The sequence below is a fragment of the Pan troglodytes genome, chromosome 13 (genome assembly GCF_028858775.2).
Source record: "Pan troglodytes isolate AG18354 chromosome 13, NHGRI_mPanTro3-v2.0_pri, whole genome shotgun sequence".
Classification (NCBI taxonomy): domain Eukaryota; kingdom Metazoa; phylum Chordata; class Mammalia; order Primates; family Hominidae; genus Pan; species Pan troglodytes.
The window spans coordinates 61,074,737-61,090,683 of record NC_072411.2 but is presented as its reverse complement, the minus strand read 5'-3'; the positions used below and the strand labels follow the sequence as shown (position 1 = coordinate 61,090,683).

General features: G+C 43.3%; 1 protein-coding gene across 22 annotated transcripts in view; it reads right to left on the bottom strand.

Annotated features, from left to right (window-relative positions):
* Positions 1-15,947, bottom strand: part of TANC1 (tetratricopeptide repeat, ankyrin repeat and coiled-coil containing 1) — a 267,732-nt gene that overhangs the window by 178,526 nt on the left and 73,259 nt on the right. The window lies entirely within an intron of this gene.

Genomic DNA, 15,947 nt, shown 5'->3' with positions numbered 1-15,947 from the left:
GAAGTTGAAAGAGTCTGGTTCTTTTTAAAGAATTTTTAAATTTTGGATGTGGAACAATTCCAGACAATGATAAAGCCCACAGGATTAGTAAAGGCAAATCTGTGATGTGAACCCAGGCCTGACTTGAAAGCTCAGGCACTGAATAGCTGCCTCCAAAGTCCTCAATGAACTGAGGGTAGGGGGAATAGGGAGGTGATCAGGACAGCACAGAATACACGCCTCAAAGAAAGGGAGGCTTTGCATGAGGATGAAAGTGTAGCAGTTATGGATACCAGCATCACCTCAGGGACCCAGTAGCCATGCAGCTAAAAAGCTCCTGGAGAACCACCTAGGGTTTGAGTATGAACCACAGTCTGATCGTGGTCTCCTCCTCTCACATAACTCAGTAGAAGGCGTGGCTAGGGCCATAGAGTCTTCCCTTGTGTAAGGTTTAGGGCAACCGGAAACCCAAGTCCCAATCCTCCTTATGACAGTTAGCTCCACAACAACCACACTCAGAATTACATTCTCTTTTCCTTTCTCCTTCCTGTTGTTTCCCACTTGTGTCATACAACAGAGCTACAATCCCCAACTTACACTGCCCACCTTTCTGATGTGCAATCGCAACTCCCAGAATACAGGTAGAGGCATTATGTATACAAAGTGATTCTGGACAAGTTGTTATTTCACCAAGAATACTGTTCCCTTTCCTGCTGGACTGGATAATTTCAGGTCTCTTCCACCTGTAGGCATTATAATTTTTAAGGGGGAAACTTTCTTGTTCCTAAGACCACTGTAAGCACAGTACATAATAAACCATCATCACAGATGAAAAAGGAACCCCTCAGAGGAGGCCACTGTATGCGTGATAAGCTTTTACTACGAAAAGAGACCTTGAGGACATTTTCAAAAAGTGTTAAAAGGCACTCAATCAATGCCAGCTGAATGAAATTTGGTATTATAAACCTAAGGAAATTAAAATTTTTAAATTGCACTGGATCTGGCCTCAAAGTGAAGGGTCAGACAGCCTCAAAGATGCCTGTGAAAGGCAGCTATTCATCACAGAATGATCTCTTGCTTATGTAGCTGACAGATGGATCTTTCACTTAATGCCCAGAATATAAGACATCAAAAACACTCCTCCACTTGCTGAACAAGGTTATAACCTCCCCAGGCCCTAATTTCATTAGGATTGGAGTTCTCAATACCCACGCAGGGTTTTAAAACTCCACCAGGTGATTCTAATGTGCAGCCAGCAACCCTTATTTACCACTATCCATATGCCTGGCCCTGTTCTAAGCACTTACCATGCATATACTCATTAAATCCTCACAACCACCGTCTGAGGAAGGTACTGTTAATCTCCATTCCACAAAGGCACAGACAAGCTAGTGACTTGCCCAGGGTCACACAACTCAGTGTGCATCCAGGCAGTCTTGATCCCCAGCCTGACCATGCAGTCAGTCTACCAGGCCTCCTTTCAGTTGAAAAGAAGAGAGACCAGCCCCCAGGGAGTGGTGAGAGTCAAAGGCAAAGCTGCTCAACAGGTGGAAAAGATAAATTGGCTTTGGCCAAACATACACACGGCTCACACACACTTCACTCCTAGAGCAGCATCCCATGCTGCAAATCTATCCTGAAAAAAACAAAAACACCTGCCTCCACTGAGAGACATCTACAGTACAGTCCCTCGAGTTATCAGTTATTTCAAACTACAGTGCTGTCCATGTGTGACCTGGAGGCACCATGCAACAGAACACATGCCAAAATGAGCAAGCTCTTGAGTTCATTAGCCCACAGGGGGAGAACCCTGGGAGGTGGGCTACAATGCCAATATGGAGGATTTGGGGAGACAGACACCTTTGTGTCATACAAACAATGCTGCCCCTATTCCTAACACTTACCCAGAAGTTAGCAACTATGGTATTCATGAAAAACCCGGAAAACTGCCTCATTTCTTGTGAATAAATTGTATAAAGCTTGTTACACAGTGACAGGATGCAGTGAGAAATGGCCTGATGATCTCAATGTCTTTCTCTGGGCAATTTTATACAGTCTAATAAATTTAGTGAGGTTTTAACCTTGGATATCAAGTTCTAAATTAAACCAAGATATGCCTGCAGTGATACTGCAGTGGAGAGCTGAATCAAATTCATACAAGCCACACAGCATCATCTCTTCCCATAGCTAAAGCAATGACATCAGCATATGCATCACTGCGCTCTCCTCTGGAATTTGTAAAGGAAACCATTCTTGGCCATAAACATTTGGTTGCAGTAAGCAGTCTCACAGAAGCCTGTGAGAAAGGGCATATGGGCAAGGACAATAGCTTTATTTTTTTCTCTTTTTTTTTTTCCCTTAAGCTCTGTTGGACTTGAAGGCTTAATTTTTTAATTAACTCCAACAGCCCCAAAAGGGGAATACCAGAGCTCCAGATGATAAAAGTCACAGACAAGTCATGCTAGAAAACAAAGGCCAACTATGTTAAGACTTAAAAAAAAAAAAATTCAGGTTTAATGTTAACAAATCTAGTCTCAAATGAGGATGAGAAAGACACAAGGGTGCCATATCCAAGGCATGAATCTGTAACCTTTTAAGTTCCATGGATGGCTTCAGCAATCTGTACCCTCAGAGTGTTTTTGAATGATTTTTAAGTAGACAGTCTTATTACAAAGAAAACTAATTATATTGAAACACAGATAGCAAAATGTTCAAAAAGCAAACCTGATACACTAAAGTATGCTTAACGCATAAATAAGACACAGCAGCAGGTTTTATAACTACTGCAGTTTTTAAAGCAGCAATGGGCATAAATGTATTTTAAACTATTTCCACAATATGATACAAAAATCAGTTAATTTCCATGTGACAAAGTTACATGTCCTGTTGATCTTACATGGTTGGTTGCCCACTTTCATGATTGAAGCAATGGCTATATTTTGGCTAGAGGTTAGTGAAAATACAGTTGAGTTTTTCTCCACCCATTCAAGTTCACAGATCCCTTGTCTTAGTCCATTTTGTACTTTTGTCACAGAATATCATGGAGACGGTAATTTATAAACAATAGAAGTTTGTTTATAAACTTCTATTTGGCTCACAGTTCTGGAAGCTGGGAAGTCCAAGATCGAGGGGCCCACTTCTGGGGAGTGCCTTCTTACTGCATCATCCCATAAAATTCAGAAAATTAAACAGTAACTTACTGATTGGCACACATTAGCAGGAGCGAGTATGTCACATACACGCCACTGCTAGCAATTAAAGGCAAGTCCCATGATTCATTTTCAGAATAGTCTGTAAAAGCCCTATTTATCAAGAATGTCCATCACCACCAAATTACTATCTACAAAAACCAGGCCTGGCATGACAGGAGAAAGACTCCAGATATTTACTGTGACAGACAATGTACAAAAACAAAATGCCACATTTCATATTTGAGACAGGTGTTTTTAATACACGCTGTTGGTTGTATTGTTTTCTTGGTGCTCTCCTCACTCTTTTTGAAAGTATTTGTGCTCTGGAAACTGCAGTGTTTCAGTTAACTGGATCAGGCTTCCTAATGAATGTGGTACCCAAGGCTTGGCCTCTCCCACCCCCACTGCCTCATACAGTCACAGGCCATTCCCCAGCTGTATGCCCTAAATCAGGGGATGCCCATAGGAAGATAAATATAATTCAGAGTCCAAAATACACGGACTTAAACTGAGCCATTGCCAATTTCTCATGGATCCTGGGTAACCGAGATGGTTTTTGTTTTCATGGTTAGGAACAGCTGCAAGAGCGCAATACTCTTTCTAGACTAATAAAATAACCTAAGTCTGGCTCAGTATTTCAGCTGTGGCAGCAGCCAAACTTCCCAGAATGGTGCAAGCCTCGTGCAGTTCTGGAAGAGCTGGGGTGGTAGTTCTGAACTAAACTGAAGGCATCCAAACCCAACCCAACAGCAAACACACACACACACACACACACACACACACACACACACACACCACTTCAACTAAATTTTGAATTAGAGCTAATTCCTATGGGTGGATATGACATGTTATTTGTAGGGGTCCCATAAAACTAATCAAACCTATGAAGTTTAAGCCTTATACTTGAAGGTATGTTACGTGCCATGTATGAACATCAGATGTTTTTCCTCTAAAACCCAGTGAAAGATTCAATTAAAGCTCTTAGTAACTCTGCAGTGAAACCTTTGATCACTGATTCTGTCATCACTTCTCTTAGTATGAAACATCTCAGACCTAAAGAACAAAAATCACTATTGTGACGCAGCACAGAAAACACATGCACACATACATACACACAGCTTTCTTTTCTTGGGGAGGAATAGGGAGTTGCAGAAGCTACTTTTTCCACAATGAGAACATTCTTTATACACTCTTGTACATGTAGCCGAGTTACCAAGTTATTTCCTAAATGTAAGTGTGTGGTCCAAATGTCTCCCACTAAGGAAAAACAGCCCAATTAGAACCCAGTGGAAAACAAGACACATGTTTCTTGAATGGCTTTGAATTAGAGACAGTGGATGTAAAATTGTTCTAGATATAATGAAGATGTTGCACAGATGTACTAAGTTTTCATGGTCTCAGCAAAACATCTTCCTGGTACAGCAAAATATGTCAGTCTGCAACAAAGCTGGATATAAAATAATTTTTAAAATATCTGATTCTTGTTTTTATGCAGTAAAACTTCTCAAGCCAACTCTCTTTTGCCTTCTCACAAACCTAACAAAGCCCATATTTCAATGTACTGATAATTCACTAAAAACTATAAAACTGCATTCATCTCCAATTGACATCACTTTTTATAATCCTCATATCATAAATCAATACAAATGGAAGATTTATCGATACAAATGGAAGACCTTTACTTCACAAATCCAGCAACCAACCACAAAAGCAATGGCAGAGGTAGAGAAACTTATTTCACAGACAACCTCCTGTTTAGTCCTCACAACTACCAGGTGGGAACTATAATTATCCTCTTTTGACAGATAAGGAAATTGAGACTTAGAGAATCTCAGCAGCCTGCTCTAGGTCACACCTTAGCTCTTAACACCTCATTCCACTTCTTCCTTTGCAAGAAAAACATGCACTAAAACCATGCCTTGGCACCCTAAGCCTTGGATTTCCAGATAAAATGACATTCAAGAACAAGTCTCTGTTACACAGCATGGGGCCTAAAGATAAATGGCAAAACTGCAACGCTGTTCTGATAACCTGGTTTAATTTAAAACTATATCACAGGCTGGGTGTGGTGGCTCACACCTGTAATCAACACTTTGGGAGGCCAAGGTAGGAGGATCACTTGAGTCCAGGAGTGTGAGTCTTTGTTTCTACAAAAAGAAATTTTTTTTAATTAGCTGGGAGTGGTGGCACATGCCTGTAGTCACAGTACTTTGCGGGGCTGAGGTGGGCTCATTTGAGCCCAGGTGTTCGAGGCTGCAATGAGCTCTAATCATGCCATTGCACTTGAGCCTAGATAACAGAGTTAGGCTCTTAAACAAAAAAAATTATGTCACTATGTATTCCTAAGCATTTTCACTTACTCTTCTGAAAGAGAAACAAATGCTGCACTCCCAAGCACCCAATCCCATATCAGTCTATTCTTGGCTCTCTTTCTCTGTGCTATCATCCTTGGAAAAATGACCAGAATACCCACTTCAACTGCTGCCTGTATGCAGGCAAGTCACAAATCTGTTTCTCCATTCTTTATCTGTGCTACAGTTACACGACTTTATTTCCAACTTGCCGTCATCAGCCCTGGCTCACATACCCCAACATGTCCAAAACTAAACCCATCTTCCTCTCCCCACTTCCAAAACCCACTCACTAGTCTGGGTCCAGGTTCCTGCTGATAAAGCACCATCCTTTTTAGTTCATGAGACTCAAAGCCCCTCCTCTTTCTCATGGCCTCCCTTCCTTGTCTGGTAAACAGCCAAACAGGTCTCCGTCTCACCAGTCCTGACTCCCCTCCATTCGCTTCCACCATTCTGGGGAGGTCCTCACTATCTCTTGGGTGGACTTCAGGCTGAAACCTGTAACGTTAGGCCAGTTAAGTGCATCAGAGTTACCTGGGGGACTTGTTAAGAGGCAGGCTCCTGGACCCCACCCTCGACGGTTCTTTAGGTCTGGGGTACAGCTACCCTGCTGATGATGAAGCAGTCCCTCATGGTCCACACTCCCAGGAACCACTGTTATTATACACTCTCCTCCCTCCCTTTCTACAACACTTACATAAATTCTTCTTGAATCTTAACATAAACCAATGTAACCCTTGTAAAATCTGAACATTTAGGTCTCTGATAACTAAGTTTGGATGGTAATGGCTACCAACTGCCAAGGACCTACTGTGAGTCACAGTCTGTCAAGTTCAGTCAAAACAACTGCAAAATACACAGCACTGCCCCTAAATTTACAGGACAATTTTATAAGAAACCAAGACTTTGAAAATTAAACAATTTCTAAATTCCACAATAATAGATTGAGTTTATCTATGTATTAAAAGGGCCCTCTCCTTAGACACACTCTAAAAACCAAATATGATGGAAGAGGGAGACCTATGAAGAAAAAGGAGCATTTCCTTTTCAGAACAGGGCAAAAGGAGGGACCTATGAGGAAACAAAATATAAAACGGCCAGGTCTCAATTTACAGTTCATTGTGGTACAGCACAAAAGTCCATCCATGCTCCCAAGAGCAATTTAACAGAATAAAGAGGGCCAATTGTGGTGGCTCATGCCTGTAATCCCAGCACTTTGGGAGGCCAAGGTGGGAGAATGGCTTGAGGCCAAGAGTTCAAGACCAGCCTGGGCAACATAGCAAGAGCCCATCTCTACAAAAAGCTTCAGTAGACTCTGCTTTCGTTCACCCGCCTACACCCAAAAAGGTTCTGTATGATTTTTGTAGATCATATCCTTACCTGTTCTAAACTAGTTTTACTAAGGACTAACAAAATTTAGGTCTATATGTGCTATAAACAAGGTCGTTTCTTGCCTTTTCTGCCTGTGCAAGAATGATCAGCATCAACATCAGAAATCCAGGAAAATTTCTATGTTCACATTGTCGTTTATTAAAAAAGAGGGCTCATGTAAGCCAGCAAATGATCAATTCCCACAATTGAACACAACTTTTCAAAAATGCCCTGAATTTAGAAGCACTTTCCTGTACGGCATTCCATTTCCTCCTCATAAAAACCCTCTGAGGGCGAGCAGCATGATCCTACTGTCCTTGTCTCAGGCCACCCAGCTAATAGACAGTTCACGGAAGAGCCAGGGCTGGTATCCAGACGAAGCCACAGACAACATGGACCATCAAGAGTCATGTCTTTACCACTAATTATAAGAAAAAATATACGTTAACAGATTCAAATATGAACAAGACCAGTTACTGCCCCCCAAAGCCAATCTACTTGCCAGATATCTACAACAGTGCTGTGGCATTATAGAAACAACTCAAAACAAGGTGGCATGATACCAAAGGCAAAGGTGTTGGGGTCAGGTCAACCAACACCAGCCCATGTGGTCTAAACCCCAACTATACTGTGCTTTCCTTGCCCTGTGCCCCTGGGCCTGGACACAAGCTCTCTGACCCTAGATTCCTCACTTGTAACAGAGATGACATCCCTCAGAATAGCTGTGAAAAAAAATCAGAAATAAAACATGACAAGTTTGTAGGACTATACCTAGCATGAAATATATATTATAGAAATGGTCACTAATGTGTTGTATTATTACACTTGTTTATATAGGCCCAGTGATGAGTTTTAAACATTTATAATTAAATGTTAGTGGTGTGAAGTCCCAAAATTTGAGACAGGTCTCAATTTAGAAAGTTTATTCTGCCAAGGTTGAGGATGCATGCCCTTCAGACAGCCTCAGGAGGTCCTGATGACATGTGCCCAAAGTGGTCAGAGCACAGCTTGGTTTTATACATTTTAGGGAAACATGAGACATCAATCAATATATGTAAAATGAACATTGGTTCGGTCTGGAAAGGCAGGACAACTGGAAATGGGGAGGTGGCTTCCAGGTCACAGGTGGGAGACCAACTGTTGCATTCTTTTGAGTTTCTGATTAGCCTTTCCAAAGGAGGCAATGAGATATGCATTTATCTCAGTGAGCAGAGGGATGGCTTTGAATAGAATCAGAGGCAGGTTTGCCCTAAGTAGTTCCCAGCTTGAATTTTCTTTTAGCTTTAGCGATTTGGGGGCCCAAGATATTTTTCTTTCACGGTGGAATGACTTAAGTTTGCCTTTTCCTTCTTTATTTAGGAAATTAAGATAAAATGTAATCAGCAATTTTAAAATGGGGCTGAGGGAGGGCTGAAGGATGAATCACAAATTTCTGGCTTGAGTGACAGGGTAGAAAGTAGTGCCAATGACCAAAATGGGAAAAGCAGACAAGCGTGGGGTGAGTGGTTTGGAGTGGGGAGCAGGAAGCAGGCAATAACTGGGGGGGAAATGAGTTCAGTTTGGATATCCTGATTTAAAAGTACCTATGAGTCATCCAAGCAGAAATGTCCAAAAGATTGTCTAAGAGGAGGATGAATTCAGAGAGACCTGGGGGGTCCATGAAGTGTGGATGGTGGCTGAAGCCACAGAATTATTGAGGTCTCCCCCATAAAGGCTGAGCAGACTAAAAGAAAACCACCAAGGATGAACCAGGAACATAAGGGCAGATACAGCAGGACCTAAGAGGAAATTAAAGAAGCAAAAACAAAGCAGTCGAGTATGGTGCAAAGGGGCGGGGCACCATGGTTCATGCCTGTAATCCCAGCATTTTGGGGAGGCCGAGGCAAGTGGGTCACTAGAACTCAGAAGTTTGAGACCAGCCTGGGTAACATGGTGAAAACCCGTCTCCACAAAAAATACAAAAAAAATTAGCCAGGCCTGGTGCCTCACGCCTGTACTCCTAGCTATTTGAGGGTCTGAGGTGGGAGGATCGCTTGAGCCCAAGGAGGCAGAGGTTGCAATGAGCTGAGATTGTGCCGCTGCACTCTAGCCTGGGTGACAAAGCTAGACCCTGCCTCAAAAAAAAAAAAAAAAGTAAAGAAAAGAAAAGAATGGTACATAGGAACCCAGAAGAGAAAGCTTTGATGAGGAATGATCAGCAGAATCAAATACTACGGGAAAAGTCATGTCAAGGACTAACAAGTGACAACAGGCTTCAATGATCAGAGGCCATTTGGGACGTCGACAAGGGCAGTTTCTATTGAGGCCAAGGAAACCAGGAGACAGGCCATCTGTAGGGTCAGTCCCTCCTAAATTGTAAAATTCTTTAACTTCAAAACTGAAACTCACCCTTCTCCCTCAATCCCACCAAATTAATAAAATATCAAATAGCAATGTGTTGCAAGGTTTTCTTTCACAGAAAAGGAATTTGCAAAAGAGAGACGCAGTCTAAAACCACAAAACCATTTAACATGATTTTTGCTATTAAGTTCCTATCTATTTTCTAAAGTTGGTCCCAGGGAAGGAGAAAAATTAGTGAATTCTCTGCCAAACAAAAACTGAAGGGGGAAAAAAAACCCCACAACTTTCTAAATAAATTTCCTTTCTGATAAATCTCTATGGGCAATACACTTAAATTGCTATTTCAATGTTACTTTGAGAAACGTGTTACCACAGGAAGAAAGGCTTGGTTTCAATACGCAAATCTATTGTAAAATTCCATTTAAGCAGATTTCCACCTGTATTTCTCAGTAAGCCTAAACTCTGGTTGAATTTAGTAAATTCCTCTTCCATGTCATTTTTCTTGTTCTTTGTCATGTTAGAATCATAGAAAATGCTATCGCATGCAATTTTAAGTGAAAATTATAAAATAGTTTTACGATATGAATTATGGCACAAGGGAATGTTTGGGTTGGCAGTGTCAACTGGTTAAACAGGTCAGTGGAATTCAAAAAAGTTCCCCTAAACATCGGCTCAGGCTAAGAAAGAGGTTTTTAAGTTTACTCCCCATACAAATATTTTTCAAAAGTTACATATCTCAAATATTAATGACTATTATAGAATTGTCATTAATATAAAGCAAAAAAATTTGAAGATCTGAGGCTTCTGAAATACAGTCCTCCAAAAATACTACTCACTCTTTGTATGCATCACTGAATTTAAGCAGACAATTTCTTCAGATCTTCTGGTAACTAATTTTATGTATCCTTTAAACTCTTTATCATATGTGGCTATCTTAATTTTATTTATTTATGAGACAGTCTTGCTCTGTCACCCAGGCTGTTGTGCAGTGGTGCAATCTCGGCTCACTGCAACCTCTGCCTCCCGAGTTCAAGCAATTCTCATGCCTCAGCCTCCCGAGTAGCTGGGACTACAGGCATGTGCCACCATGCCCGGCTAATTTTTTTGTATTTTTAGTACAGACAGGGTTTCGCCATGTTGCCCAGGCTGGTCTTAAACTCCTGAGCTCAGGCAATCTGCTCACCTCAGCCTCTGAAAGTGCTAGGATTACAGGCATGAGCCACTGCGCCCGGCCCATATGTGGCTATCTTACTTCATGATATACACTATCACCTCTTGTGGAACTTTAAAACAACAACAACAACACAGCAGGGACTCCTCCTCCCCCTAATTCTAGTTCAGCACTCCTCAAGTGAGTCCCAGTATCCTAATTTTTAAAGCTTCACAGGAATTGTGATATGTACTCTGCTGCCCTGCCCCTGTGGAGAAGCTCCGCCTTTTGGCAGGATCACCCAAAGTTCTGGGGAGCAACATGGCCACTGCATTCCTCATGGATAGCAGGGTGTGGCAGGAGAACTGAATGCAGAAAATGAAATCCTGCTGGCAAGTCACACAAAACAGATGGCAGAGTACATGGGCACATCTCATAGACATTTCAAGAACTCACAGCAATTTGGAAGCTCCTTTTATCTTGACCCCCATCCCCTTGGGGCAGTATTCCAACACCCATGGAGAAGGGAGCCGGGTGTCTCCAATGCCCCCAGTCAGCCATTTGGTCCTGGATGTCTTGGGGACTCCTGCTTGCTGCCTCCACTGTGCACAGCTAGGCATAAATAGCCAGTCTTCCAAGCTGTGCTCACTTAAGATGGGATTGGAGGCACCATTCTCAGCCAGGTCTCTTTCTTAAAAGAGGGAGTATCTGAGTCCTACTAGATGCTAGGCATTGGAGACAGAATGCAAATAAAAAGATGACTAGAACAAAGATCATATACATTAGGAGCCTCCAGCCTCGCCAAACCTCTTGAAATAGTTTTAAGACAGGGTTTCATGCTGTCACCCAGGCTGGAGTACAGTGGCGCCATCAGAGCTCACTGCAGCCTCAATCTCCTGGGCTCAAGCGATCCTCCCACCTCAGCCTCCCGAGTAGCTGGGACTACAGGTGCATGCCACCATAACCCAGCCATTTTTGTTTTGTTCTGTTTGGTTTGGTAGAGATGAGGTCTCGCTGCGTTGCCCAGGCTGGTCTCAAGTGATCCTCCCACCTCAACCTCCCAAAGTGCTGGGATTACAGGCGAGAGCCATTGTTCCTGGCATTAAAATAGGTATTTCTGTTTCATAACTTACATATAAGACTACAATACAGGGAGATCTCAGCACACGGTTAGCAAGTTTCCCCAAGTTCCTAAAGCCACACAACTAGAAAATCCTCCTTGAAACCCAGGGGAAGAAGAGGGATGACAACTCAGAGTAAGTTAACAGGACAGTCTGTAGAACGGGCATGAGGCAGAACCTATGCCAGCTTTAACTGACATGACCCCAAAAAGCCAATCTATGAAGAGCATTTGAGGTAAGGCAACCTGTAAATGTTTCCTTATTTGTCTTCCAGGAGCGATAAGGAGCCTTGTCATTAAACTTTAAGAAGTTTTTCACGGGGAATAAGGAGTAGAAGAATGAAAATGATACGGATTAGACAGCCAGTCTGACTTTATTAAAAATGTGAAAATTTTATCAGTTATACTTCTGACAACTGTACTTAAACTGTAAACAAAGATACTAAGCCATTCAATCAACATATATTAAATGTTTTCAATGGAAAAGTACTGTGCTAGACACCATAAAAAAGGGATCCAAAATTCTAAAATGGGCACAAGTCAATAAAATTAGGAAAGCTTCAGAAGAGTGCACTAAAGCACGCATGTTATTAGTAAGAGTGCTTTAACACAGTAAGATAATGATTTACTTTAAGTTTCTTCGAAGAAATCTGATTTACTTTCAAAGCCCTCAAAATTTACCAAGAATAGCATACCTTGAATACCTGGCCTGTCAAAGCATGGATTCCCTATAAGCACATCCCTGGTCTCAACTCTCCTCACCCCACATGCCACTTGCTTGCAACAGAGAGTGGTTGTCTCCCTCACTTAGGGATGCCCATAAGTTCCTCCCGACAAGATGACCATAGAAAGCTGGCAAAAGAACTGGAAAAAAGAAAACCCATCAGCACTCTTCCCTATGAGACGAGAGGCACAGAGTTTATAAACACCAGCTCTGACCTCCCCAAAAATCCCAAAGCAGCAGTAATGGAGAAAAAGACATCACATGGACATACTGTCAAGCCCAGTAAAAGCAGAGTGACCGGGGGTTGGCAAAACCAAGAGAATCCATTCCTTCCTCAGATGCTCACTATCTAAGCTGAGTCAGGACATCAACCAAGAAGCACCTGCTCTTAAGCAAGGTACTAGATGCATCCGGTTTACCACCACTATCTCAGGTTTTCTGTTTATGTGATGCTAATAGGTTTACAGCCCAGTCCACAACGAAATGTTTTAAAGGTTTAAGATAACATGCCAAGAACCTCTCTCAAACCCTTAGCATGCTGAAGTCCTCCTAAGCACCTCCTTCCCCTATCTCCTGCCTCACCGCTCAGGAGTCCCAGGTTTCTACAAAATTCACCATTCCCAAACACACCACTCAACTTCACACCTTTGCTCTTTCTCTTCCCTCAACCTGAAACCCCCTCTCTCTCTGGAAATTAGTCATCCTCCAGGTACAGCTCAAATATCACCTGCATGCCCACGCCACCCCCCACGGAATCTTGCCAGCCCTTTCTCTGTGCTCAGAACACCCGGTTGGCCTCTGAGTTGCAGCACTGGCTTCGTTCTGCCTGAGCTCCCCTCCTACCAGTCTCTCCAGGGCTGGTCTTCCCTGGCATCATCCACCACCCTCCCGCTCTCACTCTCATCACAAGCAGAAGCAGATGCTCCATGCACGCTTGCTCATTGAAAGATTCCAACAAGGAGCTCCTGTGACTGACCCAGAGCCTATCTCCCTGGGAAGTGTCCTTTTCACCGCTACACGTCCTGGAGAACATTCGTTTTCAAGGGTGCTCTCCATGTTCAAACACACCACCAACTAGACTCCTGCCCAAGTCAATCCTGCCGGGCTTCACTGCCAGAAAGAACGGGATCATGTGCAGTCACGTTTGGGCCAAAAAAACCACCTTGGCAGGGCACCAGGGTGCTAACAGGTTTGTGCGTACCGAGGCTGGGTGGAGGCCTCTCCTCCTCCTAAGTCTGTTTAATGAGGAGCTCCAGAAGACCTGCTGCCTTCCCCACCAGGACTTCAAAGATGAGAACGGAGAATAGGAGGTTTCTCTGGAAGGAAACCAGGGAGTAATACAGGGGATGGGTTCAGCCTTTCCCTGACTTCAGGGTCAGCTGAGATCTCATTTGAGCCAAGCACAGAGGAGAACCCTACATGAACCAGGTGGTCACCCCCATGTCAAATGCCTAATGTTTCCTCAAAAAAAGTCTCAACTCGAACATGGGGTAGGGTTCCAAGATGGCTGAATAGGAACAGCTCCAGTCTTCAGCCCGCAGCGTGACTGACACAGAAGACAGGTGATTTCTGCATTTCCAACTGAGGTGCCTGGTTCATCTCAACTGGGACTGGGTGGACAGTGGATGCAGCCCACAGAGGGCAAGCCAAAGCAGGGCAGGGCATCACCTCACCCAGGAAGTACAAGGGGTCGGGGAATTCCCTTTCCTAGCCAAGGGAAGCCGTGGCAGACTGTACCTGGAAAATCGGGACACTACCACCCTAACACTGCACTTTTCCAACTGTCTTAGCAAACGGCACACCAGGAGATTATATCCTGCACCTGGCTCAGCGGGTCCCGCTCCCACAGAGCCTTGCTCACTGCTAGCACAGCAGTCCGAGATCGAGCTGCAAGGTGGCAGCCTAGCTGGGGGAGGGGCATCCACCATTGCTGAGGCTTGAGTAGGTAAACAAAGCAGCCGGGAAGCTCGAACTGCGTGGAGTCCACCGCAGCTCAAGGAGGCCTGCCTGCCTCTGTAGACTCCTCCTCTGGGGGAAGGGCACAGCTGAACAAAAGGCAGCAGAAACTTCTGCAGACTTAAACGTCCCTGTCTGACAGCTCTGAAGAGAGCAGTGGTTCTCCCAGTACAGTGTTTGAGCTCTGAGAATGGACAGATTGCCTCCTCAAGTGGGTCCCTGACCCCCATGTAGCCTTACTGGCAGACACCTCCCAGTAGGGGCCAACTGACACCTCATACAGCTGGGTGCTCCTCTGAGATGAAGCTTCCAGAAGAAGGATCAGGCAGCAATATTTGCTGTTCTGCAATATTTGCTGTTCTGCAATATTTGCTGTTCTGCAGCCTCCGCTGGTGATACCCAGGCAAACAGGGTCTGTAGTGAACCTCCAGCAAACTCCAACAGACCTGCAGCTGAGGGACCTGACTCTTAGAAGGAAAACTAAAAAACAGAAAGGAATAGCATCAACATCAACAAAAAGGACATCCACACCAAAACCCCATCTGTAGGTCACCATCATCAAAGACCGAAGGTAGATAAACCACAAAGATGGTGAGAAACCAGAGCAGAAAAGCTGAAAATTCTAAAAACCAGAACGCCTCTTCTCCTCCAAAGGAACGCAGCTCCTTACCAGAAATGGAAAAAAGCTGGACGGAGAATGACTTTGACTAGTTGACAGAAGTAGGCTTCAGAAAGTCAGTAATAACAAATTTCTCCAAGCTAAAGGAGGATGTTCAAACCCATTGCAAGGAAGCTAAAAACCTTCAAAAAAGATTAGACGAATGGCTAACTAGAATAACCAGCATAGAGAAGACCTTAAATGACCTGATGGAGCTGAAAATCATGGCACGAGAACTACATGACGCATGCACAAGCTTCAGTACCCAATTTGATCAAGTGGAAGAAAGGGAATCAGTGATTGAAGATCAAATGAATGAAATGAAGCGAGAAGAGAAGTTTAGAGAAAGAAGAGTAAAAAGAAACGAACAAAGCCTCCAAGAAATATGGGACTATGTGAAAAGACCAAATCTACATTTGATTGGTATACCTGAAAGTGATGGGGACAATGTAACCAAGCTGAAAAACACTCTTCAGGATATTATCCAGGAGAACTTCCCCAACCAAGCAAGGCACGCCAACATTCAAATTCAGGAAATACAGAGAACACCACAAAGATACTCCTTGAGAAGAGCAACCCCCAGGCTCAAAATAAAGGGATGGGGAAAGATCTACCAAGCAAATGGAAAGCAAAAAAAAGCAGGGGTTGCAATCCTAGTCTCTGATAAAACAGACTTTAAACCAACAGAGATCAAAAGAGACAAAGAAGGCCATTACATAATGGTAAAGGGATCAATACAACAAGAAGAGCTAACTATCCTAAATATATATGCACCCAATGCAGGAGCACCCAGATTCATAAAGCAAGTCCTTAGAGACCTACAAAGAGACTTAGACTCCCACACAATAATAATGGGAGACTTTAACACCCCACTGTCAATATTAGACAGAACAATGAGATAGAAGGTTAACAAGGATAGCCAGGACTTGAACTCAGCTCTGCACCAAGTGGACCTAATAGACATCTACAGAACTCTCCACCCCAAATCAACAGAATATACATTCTTCTCAGCACCACATCACACTTATTCCAAAATTGACCACATAGCCGGAAATAAAGCACTCCTCAGCAAATGTAAAAGAACAGAAATCACAACAAACCGTCTCT